Below are 13,643 nucleotides of genomic sequence, written 5' to 3' on the forward strand. Positions count from 1 at the left end.
TCCTCGTGGTCCTCACATGGTTGCCATGGTAGCAGTAGAAGCATCTGTGGATGGGCCCAGAATTCCTTGACAATGATCCTCCTGGCCCAAGTGCATAACTGCCGGTGGGTTTGCCCTGGGCTCTGATTGGCCCATTTTCTCACTGATGTCAATGGCCTGACTTCTGATTGGTCCAGTTCCTCCTGATGTCACAGGCCATTGTGAGGTATGCCCAGCAGGATACATAAGAGGCAATTGCCCTCCAACTCTGTCAGTTACAGCACTGGGAGCTTTTCCTTGGTGACCCGCTGGACTAAGTCAGAGCTACTTGGTTGCTTTCTTTGGGTATGGGGGTTGTGTTTGTCTTGTTTGGGTTTGGGGATTTCATTTACTAGTCTGGGGGTTGTATTTACTTGTTAGTTTACCTTTTCGTAAGATTTATTAGTTGGCAACTTCATTGAGATCATCTTAGGTAATAGTTAAGCTTGATCACTTGTCATCTCAGCTGAAAGATGGTAATGTACAACAAAGTCTCCTTTAGCTCTTCCCCCAAGAAGGAGTTGATCACTGTACAACTTGACAGAGATCATCGACTATGGCTGCTATGGCTATGTCAATCTGGCCCATCACCGCCTCACAGACACCACAGTGGTGGTCAAAGTTCTCTGAAAGAAAGAGCTGGAAAGCCATGAGATAGAAAATGAGGTGGCCTTTGTGAAAACTGTACGTCACCCACACATCATCTGATTATTCCAGGTGATGGAGAATGAAGACTGTGTGTACCTTGTCACTGAGCTGGCCACTCGGGGTCATCTCTTGAGGTGGATCAAAAAATCCTCCTCCAGCTACCTTTTAGAGTTTGAAGCCAGGAGGCTATTCAAACAGATCACGAGTGCTGTTGACTACCTTCATGAGAATGGAATTGCACACCTAGACCTGAAGGCCAACAACATCCTATTGGATGCCAATCTCAATGTCAAGGTCAGTGAATTTGGGCTGAGTGACAGGGTGACCTACACAAATGTTCCTACACAAAATGTTCGATGGGTACCAGGTGGACATTTGGGACTTAGGCGTGCTATTGTATGTGATGACAATGAGAAAGTTCCCATTTGAGGGGAGTAATATGGCTGACATAGGGTTACAAGTCCTAGAGGCCAGTACACTGTTCCCCTTCACCTATCTGCAAAGAGACAAGATCTCCTTTCTAAACTGCTGACTGTGGACTTCAATCTGAGGCCTGCTATTGAGGAGATAATGGAACACCCATGGCTGGCTCTAGGTGTGGGATTTGGCCTGCTTCCTGATGAGCCACTGCCTGGCAAGCTGGATCGCATTGTCAGAGTCATGTGTGACATGGGGTACAATGTAGCTGGCATTGAAAAGGCAATCCAGGACAGAGAATTCAATGAAGCTATGGGCACCTACCTGCTCATCCAAGAAAACTTAAAAGAGAATGCCAGAATTGTGGAATCAAAACTGATGCTTTTGGATAGTCCATCTGGCACAACTCCTGAGGACAATCCCACCACAACTCTCCCTCCACAAAGGAGAGCCAGCTTTTTTGCAGGACATAACGCCTTCAGCTTGTCCTCAGAATTTCAGTTACACAATGATGATGATCAGTTACCTCTCAATAAAACCCGAAGTGCCAGTCTGCTTGTCTTTCCTCTCTACTCCCTGCAGAGCTACAGTTCCAGCTTAATGTTGGGCCAGGATTCTTTTAGCTGCTTGACAGAATGGAGCATTCACACTCAGTGGAAAATGCCCTTCCCTCTGGGCAGCCTTAGGGGGAGGCCACAGCCCCCAGGTGGAATATTAGACAGGGCTGGAGGAGGGTGGCTAACAGGATAGTCACCATATTTCGCAGAATCTGCTGCTGTGTGAAGGCCCCAAAGTAATGTCCACAGATTGAAAGTAAAGCTGTCCCAGAGAAAGTGGTGCAGAACTCTGAAACAGCACAATTGAAAACCACCAAACTCAGACTTTCAGGGTGACTCTAACTGGGTTGTGGAAAATCTGAGAGGTGTGGATTTGAAGAGCTGCAGGAGGAGAAGGAGTCATGCAGAAAGTTCACACTGCAGAAGTCTCTGGCCAGCATGGCCAGGTTGTGTGACAAGTGCTAGGGGATTCTCCAGCTGGGATTCCTTCCCAAGAAAGGACACTGCACTGGCTTTCCAATGCTAAAAGATAAGCTGAAAGGTGATCTCAAGCTGCCTGTACTTTCTGAGCTGGCTAATTCCACATCGATCCCTTACTTGAGTATTGTCACTTCATTGAACAACCTTTCACATTTGTCCCTTGAACACTAAAGATGCTTTTGTCCCAAATGCTGCAGCAGGTCATCATCTCACCTTTTATGTATGTTGCTTGTCTGCCTATTTACTTTCTAGTTCATTTATTTAGGTTTAAAGTGAGACCCTTGATGCTATAGGAGCCCATGGATCTGAGGGGCAAGAGGCATCCTGGACTCTGCTTCTCTTTCAGCAGTCTTCAGGTGAAAGGGTACAACTCCTGAGCACACTAGGTACACTGGCTGGGTTGGAACATAAGAGCAAATCTTCACTGGGAATGGAGAGGGACCTGTCTCCATTCACCCCATACACTGTCAGTGGTTTCTGCCCCAACTTTCCTCCTATTCAATGCAGTTTTCTGTGGGTGTGATTTCTATCTAAACCTCATCATTATCCCAACATAATACCATCATCCAAGAATCCCTTATTTCAGACTTGTTTATTTGCTCACAGTCAAAGAGACCCTATTACCTAGACAGGTTGTTTGATTTGCAACTTCTCCCCCTCCCCAGGAGCCCCCATTTTCTTTAAGGGGAACCAGAATGTTGGGTTAGCTGTGTTTCAAATAAGAGAACAGTCTGAACAACCAGAGTTCCTGTTAGACTGGCAAAATATATGAAGTAGAATGATACCCCTTCCTTCAAGGTAGAGGTGAAGAAACCTGTGAAGGAGCAGGATTCCTGAGAAAGTATGGAGATACAGTGGTGCCTGTGGATGGATGCCTGGGTGGGCTTTGCTAGTGGGTGGACCTTGGCTGGGCTGACTGTTTCTGAGCATGAGCAGAAACTCGGTAAGATTGGATGTGGCCCTCGACCACTGCGTTATATGTGTTGGCTCAGCTACCGGGGGGGGGGGGGTTTAACAAGGGAGTGATGGGGAGCAGTTGGGCACACGTGGCCTTTGCTATTTGTGCTCTGAGTCAATAGGCTGAACCTGCAGAGCACACATGACATTTGTGGAAGGAAGTGAGCTGGAGCTCCTGGTAAATCAGATTCAGCTCAGGGCCATTTGGGAAGCAAATCTCCCCTCAAAGAATGAGATGGGATTCTGGTGGGCCAAAAGGAGGGGCCAAAGGACAGCCCAAGGAGGGCCAAAAGAGGGTAAAGGATGGGCACCTTATTGAAAGACAGGACTGACACTGATGCTGTATTACAACTCAGAGGAGGATGGCCAGGAAAGGAACTGAGGAATCCTGAACTCCACATGGACCAGTGTTTAGTGAAGAGGGTGGGTGGGGAGGGAAGTACTGTGAATTTCCTTGATTTCTCAATGCTTTTTCTTTTCTCTCCATGTTTGTTTGTTGTGTGTTTGTGTCTGTGCACCTGTACTGGCTCTGGGACTTGAACTCAGTGCTTTTCTCTCTGTCTCCTTTACTCTCTCTCCTTATCTTCCCCTTCTCAGCTCTCCACCCCATTCCATCTACCTTCCCTACTTTTCTTTCTCCCTCTTACATTCCTCGTATTCTTCCCCTTTCATTCTTCTCTCTCCTCTTCTCTTCCTATTTCCTCCTCCTGAAATCTTCCTGTTCCATTCGGTCTCCCTCTCTTCCTGCTCTTGAATCAGTCTCTGACAATGTTTGTTTCTCTGTCTCTCCTCTCTCTGTCTCTCTCTTTCTCTCTTTCAGTTTGTATGGTCATAGCTGGTTCTCTACCACTTGAGTCATACCTCCCGGCTTTCATTTCTCTAGTTAATTGAAGATGGAATTTCCTAGAATTGCTGTATCTGTAATCTTACAGGTGAACTTGTGGGATAGCTAGGATTACAGGCAAAAGCCTCCAGCATCAGGCAAACACATTAGACTTTGTTAGTTTGGTGTAGCAGAGGTTGTTTTCTCAGTTATTATGAAAGGGATTTGTGTACTTATGTAAGGGACAGCTGTGTGAGGGACACCTTACAAATGGTTGTGGAAGGAAGGGGGTGGTGGCATAGTGTGCAAATGGACAGGGAGGAAGGGACATGTGCACTGCACAAAGGGTCAGCGCTGAATGTTCTATTTTGGTAGAGATTCTGGGAGTCTCCTGAGAGGCCCCCAGCTGACACCCGCTTCCCCAGAGCACAAGGTTGTGGGCATGATGCTTCCTTTCCCCTGGCAGTTCCAAGGGGAAGTGTCTAGGCCTCATGGAAGAGTAGACCCTAATTTTTCTGCTGAGGAAACTGGCATGCTGGGGGAGCTGATGTTCAAATATTCAACTATTCTTTTTTTGTGGGGGGGGTCCGGTCGTGGGGCCTGAACTCAGGCCTAGGCACTTTCTCTCAGCTCTTCAGCTCAAGGCTAGTGCTCCACCACTTGAGCCACAGCACCACTTCCGGCTTTTTTCTTTTTGCTGAGGAATCGAACCCAGGGCCTCATGCATGCAAGGCAAGCGTTCTACCACTGAGCCACCTTCCCAGCACAAATATTCAACTATTCTAAATGTCACATCTCCATTTTAGGAATCACAAAGTGAATGAATTAAAATAAATTCCCTTCCTTTCACCTAGAGGTGGTGAAGGAACAGGAGACCTGAGAAAGCATGCCTATATAATGGTGCCTGTTGATGGACCCTGTCTGAGCTGACTGCCTTCCCACATGAACAGAAATCCGGTGAGAGTGGATGTGAGCCTTCATCACTGTGATGTTTGTTTTGGTTCAGCCAGGGCACTATATTTGCACAGAGAGTCAGTGCTGAGGGCCCATGCTGCCCTTGGGTGACAATGTGGGATGGGGAGGACTTGGGCACAGCAGGCCTTTGCTATGAGGGGACTGGACTCAGAGGGCTGAGCCTGCACTGCATAATGATGAGATTTGCAGAAGGAAGGCTGTGGCTCCTTGTAGACCAGTGGTGCCGCTCAGGGGTATTTAGGGAACAGAACTCTTCTCAAAGAATGAGATGGGTTTCTGGTGAGAGAAGCAGTGAGGCCAGAGTGGTCATATAGCAGGCATCTTGGTGATAGACAGTGTTGACATTGATGCTGAAGGAGAGCTGAGAGGAGGAAGCTAAGGACTCTTGTACTCTGGATGGAACCATCTTCAGTGAAGAGGAGGGTGGGCAGGGAAGTAATGTTGATTTCCATCTTGTCTCAGTCCTTTTGTTTTATTTACTTTCTTTTTGTTTGTTGTATGCATGTGTTTGTGAGTGTGTGCTGGTACTGGCACTTGAACTCAGTGATTTTCTCTTTCTCTGTCTCCTTTGCTGTCTCTTTTTTCTTTCCATTGCCTGTCTCTCTCCCCTTTTCCAGCTAACTTCCCTCCAGGTCATTCATCTTCTCCTCTTCTTCCCCTTTCCCTCTTCTCTTGTTCTGTTTCCTCTCTCTTCCTCTGCCTCAAATCTTTTTCTCTCCTACCCCTCTATATCTTTCTCTTTGAGTTTGCATGTTCATAGCTGGTGCTCTACCACTTGAGTCACTTGAGTCCAAGCCAACATTTTTCTTCTTAATTGAAAATGGAGTATGCCCAGGATGGCTTTAACTGTGATCTTCTGAGCATCAGCTTCTGGGAGAACTATGATTACAGGCATGATCCACCATCAGCAGCAATGCTTCTGACCTCGTTAACCTGGTGTTGCACAGGTTTGTTTCTCTGATTGAGAAAAGGGATTTAGGTACTTATCTGAGGGCTGTCCATCAAGGTGTAAGAGACAGCTTGAAAATGGTAGGGGAAGGAAAGGGTTGATGGATTTTGGGGCAGAATGGACAGGGAGAAAAAAACGTGCATGGTGCAAGTATGTCAGCACAGAGAGAAGTCAGAGGTTTTGTAGAGAACCTATGCATCCGCAGAGTCCTCCCACTGACACCCCCTTCTCCAGAACACCAGGCTTTGATCAGTTCTTATTTGAGGTCTTTAGGCCTCATGGAAGAATACCAGAGCCCAATTTTTTTCCTTAGCGAATCATCTTGCTAGGAGAACAGAGTTTCAAGTCTGAGAACATTCTGAACATCCAGAGCCCATTCTGAATGACAAAAATGTATGAATTAAATACTTTTCCTCCTTGTCAGCAAGAGGTGGAGAAACCTGTGAATGAGCAAGAGACCTAAGGAAGTATGAAGATATAGTGGTGCCTGTGGATGGACCCTGCCTGAGATGACTGCATCTGGACGTGAGGGAAAATTCGGTAAGATTGGATATGTCCTTCCAGCACTGGGTTATTTGTATTGGTTTAGCCAGGGCCATGAGATTTCCACAGAGAAGGTTTGGTGCAAGCTCCTGCTGTCTGCCCTTGGGTGACAAGTGTGTGATAGAGAGGATTTGGGCACACCTGGCTTTTGCTATGTGTGCACTGATGTGAGGAGGCTGAGCCTGTAGAGAAAACTGATGAGATTTTCAGCAGGAGGTGGACGGGAGCTCCTGTTGGATCAGTGGTCCAGCTCAGGGCTATTCGAGTGCATATCTCCCCTGAAATAGCAAAATGGGATTCTGGTGAGAGACCAAATAAGGGCTCCATGAGGGAAAAGATGCGTACAGGGTAAATGACTGGGTGGACACTAAATGTAAAGGAGAAGTGACAGGAGGCAGGTTAAGAAGGGAGCTGAGGAATCCTGAATTCCACATGGGCCGTTCTTCAGTGAAGAAGGTGGGTGGGAAGGAATTACTGTTGATTTGTAAGATGGCTTTAATTTTTTCCTTTTGTATGTTTGTTGTGTGTATGTGTTTGTGAGTGTGTGCTGCTACATCTCAGTGCTTTTATTCTTATGCTGTTTCCTTTCCCTTCTCTGTCCTCTCTCCACTTTTCTCACCTTCCCCCTGCCTTGCCCCGCCATCTCCCTTCCCTTGTTTTCATTCCTCCCATACCTACTCCTATTCTACTTCTCCTGTCCCTCTACTTGTTCTCCTACCCTCTACCATTTCCTCTCCCTCTCTTCCTGCTCTTAAATCTGTCTCACTCTCTTTCCCTCCCCCTCCCTCACTCCTTCTCTCTCTACACATCTCTCCCTCTTTCCCTTTCTCCTTCTCTGTCTTTCTCTTTCTTCTCTCAGTTTTCATGGATATGTCTGGTTCTCTTCTGTTTGAGTCACGCTTCCAGGCTTGCATTTCTCTAGTTACTTGAAGATGGTATCTTCCCAGCCTTGCTGTAAATGCAGTCTTCAAGTTGTCAACTTGGGAGATAGGTAGGATTACAGACAAGAGCCTACAGCATCAGGGAATGCAATTGACTTTGTTAATCTGGTGTGGCAAAGGTTGGTTTCTCTATTTTGAAAGGGTATTTGTGTATTTATGTGAGGGACAACTGTGTATGGTTCACCTTACAAATGGTTGTGGAAGGAAGGCAGTGATGGGTTGGTGTAAATGGACAGGGAAGGATGACTTTTTTGGAATCACAAAGTGATTAAAACATACTCCCCTCTTTTCAGCTAGAGGTGATCAAGGAACAGGAGACCTGAGGAATTATAGAGATAAACTGGGGCCTATGGAAGGACATAGCCTGGATGGACTTTGGTTGTGGATGGACCACACCCATGGATGGACCCTGCATGGGATGACTGCCTTCCCACAAGAAAAAAAATTGTTAAGATTGAATATGAGCCTTCACACTACAATATTTGTATTGGTTCACCTAGGGCATTTAGAATTGCACACAGAGGCAGTGCTGAGGACTGATGTTGCCTTTGGGTAACAAGTGTTTGATGGGGAGGAGTTGGGAAAATCTGGCCTTTTCTATGTGTACAATAGGTCAGGAGGCTGAACCTGCAGAGGAGACTAATGAGTTTAGCAGCAAGAGGAGGGCTGGGGCTCCTGGTGGATCAGTGGTACTGCTCAGGGCTCTTTGGGGAGAGCAGATCTCCCATGAAAGAACAAAATGGGATTCTGGTGAAAAATTCAATGAGTGCCACAAGAGGGAAAAGATGGGTACATGAGAAATGACAGGGTGGACACTAAATGTAAAGGAGAAATGACAGGAGCTGAGGAATCCTGAATTCCACATGGACCATTCTTCAGTGAAGAAGTGGGGTGGGAGAGAATTACCATTGATTTCCATGATTTCTCAATCCATTTTCTTTTATTTTTTCAGTTTTGTTTGTTGTGTATATGTGTTTGTGAGTGTGTGCTGGTACATCCATGCTTTTTTCTTATGCTCTGTTTCCTTTCCTTCTCTGTACTCTCTCCACTTTTCTCACCTTCCCCCTTCTGCCCTCTCTCTTAACCTTGTTTTTATGCCCCCCATAACTACTCCTACTCTATTTCCCCTGTCCCTCTTCTTATTCTTCTCATGCCCTCATTCTCATTCCCTCTTCTCATGCCCTCTTCTCATTCCCTCACCTTCTCTTCCTGCTCTCTGGTGTTCCTTATCTCTCCCCTTCTCCCTCTCTGTCTTTCTCCCTTTTTTTCTTTCTCTTTCAGTTTTCATGGTCATGTCTGATTCACTGCTTGAGTCACACTTCCAGGTTTGCATTTCTCTACTTAATTTTCCCAGACTTGCTGTAAATGCAGTCTTCTAGGTGGCAATTTGTGGGATAGGTAAGATCACAGGCAAGAGCCTACAGCATCAGAGAATGCATTGGGCTTTGTTAGTCTGGTACGGCAAAGGTTTCGTTCTCTCATATGAAAGGGATTTGTGTACTTTTCTGAGGAACCACTGTGTGAGGGTTACCTTACAAATCGTTTTGGGAGGAAGAGGATGGTGGGTTGGTGTAAATGGACAAGGAAGGTTAACTTGTGCACTGTACAAGTGCATTGAAAGGTGTTAGAGTCTTAGTAGAGATTCTATGAGTCCCCAGAGAGGCCCACAGATGACTCCCCATTTCCCAAAACAGCAGGCTTTGGGCATGGTTCTTCCTTTCCCCTGGCAGTTCCCAGTTAAAGACTAAGCCACATAGAGGAATTCAGAGCCCAGTTCTTCCCCTTACAGAACCAAAGATCTAACTTAGCCAAGTTTTAATATTTGAACATTCTGAAATCAAGAGTTCAATTTTGGAATGACCGAGTGTTTGAATTAAAATACATTCCCTTCCTTTCAGGTAGAGGTGGTCAAGGAACAGTTCAACTGAGGAAGCATGGTGATCTACTGTGCATGTGGATGGATGGGGCTGGATGGACTGGGGTTGTGGATAGATCACACCTGTGGATGGACCCTGCGTAGGATGGCTGGCTTCCCACAAGAACAGAAATTCAGTAAGATTGAATATGAGCCTTCACTACTAGGATATTTGTATTAGGTCAGCCAGGGCATTAGATTTGCACACAGAGGCAGTGCTGAGGAGTGATGCTGCCTTTGGGTGACAAGTGTGTGATGGGGAGGGGTTGGACACACTTGGTGTTTTATATGTGTACACTGGGTCAGGAGGCTGAGACTGCAGAGCAGACTGATGAGATTAACATCAAGAAGGAGGGTTGGGGTTCCTGGTGGATCAGTGGAAATGCTCAGGGGTATTTGTGGAACAGAACTCTTCGAAAAGAATGAGATGGGTTTCTGGTGAGAGAAAAAATAAGGGCCAAAATAGGCCAAATAATGGGTACCTGGTGCAAGACAGGGTTGATACTGATGCTGCAGGAGAGCTGAGAGCAGGAATGTAAGGAATCCAGAACTCCTCACCAATCAGTTTTCAGTGAAGGGTGGGTGGGGAGGGAAGTACTGTTATGTCCATTATTTTTCCATACTTTTTATTGTCTTTCTTTTAGTTTATCATGTGTATGCATTTGGGAGTGTGCTGGAAGTAAGGCTTGAAGTTTGTTCTTTTCTCTTTCTGTCTCCTTTCCCTCTGTGTCCTTTCCTTGCAGCCTCCTTCTACTGTCTGTCATCTCTCTTATGCCCACATTCCTTGACTTCCCCTACTCTCCTCCTTCTAATCATTTTTTCTCCATTTTCCATTCCTTCTAACGAGCTCCTTTCTCCTGAATCTGTTTCTCTGTCTTTATGTATGTGTGTATGTATGTATTTTTCTCTGTTATTCTCTCTGTTCATTTGAGTTCTCTTTCTCCATCCCTCTCTCTCCCTCCCTCAGTTTCTCTCTCTTGGCCATGGGCATGTTTCTCTCTAGTATTCTCCCAGTGGAGTCACACCTCTAGGTCTGATATTTCTACTGCGTTGGACATGGAGTCTGCCCAAGCTGGCTTTATCTGAAATCTTCTCAGTGTCAGCATGTGAAATAATTAGGGTTACACACATGAGCCTTCAGCCTTCAGTTGGTTTCTTTGTTTTTACAAAGGAATTTGTGTACTTGTGTGAGGGACAACTTACAAATGTTTGGGGAAGGAAAGGGTGTTGGTTTGGGCTGCAAGTGGAGAATGGACAGGTAGAGAATTACATTTTCACAGTGCTAGGGGGTCAGCCCTGAGAGGTGTCTGATCTTAGTAGAGATCCTGTGAGTCCCCAGAGAGGCCCTCAGCTGACACCCCCTTCCCAGAGCACCAGGCTTTGGGCATGGTGCTTCCTTTCCCCTGGCAGTTCCCAGGGGAAGCCTATAGGTCTCATGGAAGACTAGTAGGGCATGATTTTTGTCCTCATGGAACCACAGTGGGGAGAAAACTGAGTTTCAAATATTAGAACACTCTAAACTTGCAAAGGTGATGTCTGACATTACAAAGTATACAAAATAAAACATTTTTTCTTCCATTCAACTAGAGGAGAGAAGCCTTGGAAGGAAGCAAGACACCTGAGAAACCATGGAGTTACAATGGTACCTGTGGATGGACCCTTCCTAGGACATAGAGAAATTTGGTAAGACTGAATATGACCCTTTGCCCCAGGATTATTTTGCTGATTCATCCACAGGCATCAGACTTTCCACACAGAGGTACTGCTGAGGGCTGATGCTACCCTTGGGAGACAAGGGTGTGATGGGGAGGAGTTGGGCACACCTGGTCTTTGCTATGTGTGCACTGGGGTCAGGAGGCTGAGCTAGCAAAGCCAACTGAGGAGGAATTCACGAGGAGATGGGCTACAGCTCTCGTCAAATCAATGGCCCAGCTCAGGGGTATTTGAGGAGAAGAGCTCAGATCAAAGAATGAGATGGGTTTCTGGTGAGGGAAGCAATGTAGGCCACATTGGGCAAAGGATGGGCAGCTTGCTGATAGACAGAGATGGCAGTGATACAGAAGGAGAGATTTGCGGAGGAAGCTAAGGAATCCCGAAGTCCTTAAGGAGCAGTGTTCAGTGAAGAGGCTGGGTGGGGATGGAAATATTGTTGATTTTCATAATGTCTCAGTGTTCTTTCTTTTCCTTTTTCCTTTTTGTGTGTTTTTCTGAGTATGTGCTGGTACTGGGCTGGCTATCAGTGCTTTTTTTCTCGTCTTTCTGTTCCTTCTCCTTCTCTTTCATCTCTTCCCTTTTCCCATTGTTTCTTGCTTTACCATCTCTCTTCCATCCTCTTCTTCCACCACATACCATCTCCTACTGCACTTCCCCTTCCCTTCTTCCCCTCACCTCCTGCTTCCATTTCCTCTCCCTCTCCATCTGGTCTTGAGTCAGTCTCTAACCCTGTCATTTTCTCTGTCTCTCCTCTTTGTCACTCTATTATTCTCCTTTTTGTGCTTTATTTATTTGATTATTTATTTGATTAGTATTTATTTTTGGTCATGGGGCTTGATGTCTGGGTCTGAGCACTGTCCCTGAGCTCTTCAGCTCAAGGTAAATGGGTCTACAACTTGAGCCATAGCACCGCTCTGGATTTCTGGTGGTTAATTAGAGATAAGTATCTCATGGACTTTCCTGCCAGGGCTGGCTTTAAACCTTGATCCTCAGATCTCAGCCTCCTGAGTAGGTAGGATTATAGGTGTGAGTCACCTGCACCTGGTGAGTCACCATGAACATGATGTACAGAGGGGTTATATAAAAGAGTGCATTTCTCTCTGGGTGCTGGTGCATCCTAGTTACTCAGCCTTAGGATCATAATTCCAAGCCAGCCCAGGCACAAAAGTCCTTATAAGACTCTTATCTCCAATATCCACTCAAAAATTTAAAGGAATCATGGCTCAAGTAGTAGAACAGTAGCCTTGAGCCATAGAGGATCAGGGACAGTGGCCAAGCCCTGAGTTCAAGCCCCACAACTGACAAAAAAAAGAGTGTATTTGTTTTTAAAGATTGTTATCCCTTCCCTCGCTCTGTCATTGCCACTCAAAAGTTGTATTGTTCATTTTCACCATAGGGTCTAGTAAGTAGTGCTGATCTAATCCATTATTCTGATTTATACCCCTTCCTCTTCACCCTATCACTTTCCCTCTCCCTGTTCCACGCTCCCATGCTTCTTTTTACTTTCATGATCTTTTTAAACTGTCCTTTGTTTTCTTTTTTTCTAATTTATATAGTGAGAGAGTATTTGCTTTTGTGAGACTAGATTATTTCATTTAACAAGATAACCTTTCATTCGATCTATTTTCTAGCAAAGGAAGAGAATTCTACTCTGTTTATGGCTAAGTAATACTCTGTTGCCTATATAATATTTGATATAATGTCTATAAGTATGTTATACTAATGTATTTAGTATATTTCTTTAAGGGGGGATCTGGTCGTGGGGCCTGACTCTGGGCCTGGGCGCTGTCCCTCAGCTTTTCAGCTCAAAGCTAGCACTCTACCACTTGAGCCACAGCTCTACTTCCGGCTTTTTTCTTTTTGCTTATCGGGTACTGAGGAATCGAATCTAGGGCCTCATGCATGCAAGGCAAGCGCTCTACCACTGAGCCACTATCCCAGCCCCTGTATTTAATATCTTTATGTTTATTTATCCTTGTGATGATGGTCATTGAGGCTATATTCATGATTTGATTGTTGTGTACAATGCTAATATAGTTGTGAGTACAAAAATAGCTCTGTGGTAAGTTCTTATTAGTATGTAGCCATCGTATGGCTGTATTGTATGGAAAATTTCATTTCATGAGGCATTTCCCTGCTGATTTCCATTGTCATGAACAAATACATTCCTACCAGTATCCTGGCTACATTTATTATCTCTTTTCTGGAGATAGAATGTCTATACTCATATATTCCTTCATGCAATATTTTTCTGTTGTTGTACAAAATTATGTGGTTTATTATGACACTTCTACACACACACACACACACACACACACACACACACACACACACACACACACACAGAACATTTTGATCCTATTGTCCCCTCATCACCTTCCCTTGTCTCCACTTCATACTTATCTGATTCTTCCTCCACAAAATGGTCTCTCAATTAGGTTCCTATCTTTTCATTGAACTTATCAATCTAGATTCTACATAGGAGAAAAATATGTGATATTTTCTGTCTGCCTTACTTTAACATGATGATAGCCAGTTTAATTCATTTTCCTGCATATGTCATATAATTTCATACATATTTATGGCTGAAGTAATACTCCATTGTATTAGCATGCACCTTTTTTTATCCATTCATCTGTTGATGGGCACTTAGGCTGACGTACAACAACTCTTCACAAAGGGACAAAGGCCAAGCACACCTTTTGGT

General features: G+C 45.2%; 1 long non-coding RNA gene across 2 annotated transcripts; it reads left to right on the forward strand.

Annotated features, from left to right (window-relative positions):
- Positions 1-241: 241 nt before the first annotated feature.
- LOC138836769 (uncharacterized) lies at positions 242-10,905 on the forward strand. 2 transcript variants are annotated; one of them, XR_011375046.1, is made up of 6 exons: positions 242-324; positions 736-960; positions 4,755-5,822; positions 6,249-6,364; positions 9,207-9,360; positions 10,811-10,905. It is a non-coding gene; the product is annotated as an uncharacterized lncRNA (long non-coding RNA). The 2 variants fall into 2 exon arrangements; XR_011375045.1 differs by lacking the exons at positions 242-324; positions 736-960 and having other exon boundaries at positions 4,475-5,822.
- The last annotated feature ends 2,738 nt before the right edge of the window (positions 10,906-13,643 follow it).

This window comes from Dipodomys merriami, unplaced genomic scaffold (assembly GCF_024711535.1).
Source record: "Dipodomys merriami isolate MVZ:Mamm:240054 unplaced genomic scaffold, mDipMer1.0.p SCAF_2589, whole genome shotgun sequence".
Classification (NCBI taxonomy): Eukaryota; Metazoa; Chordata; class Mammalia; order Rodentia; family Heteromyidae; genus Dipodomys; species Dipodomys merriami.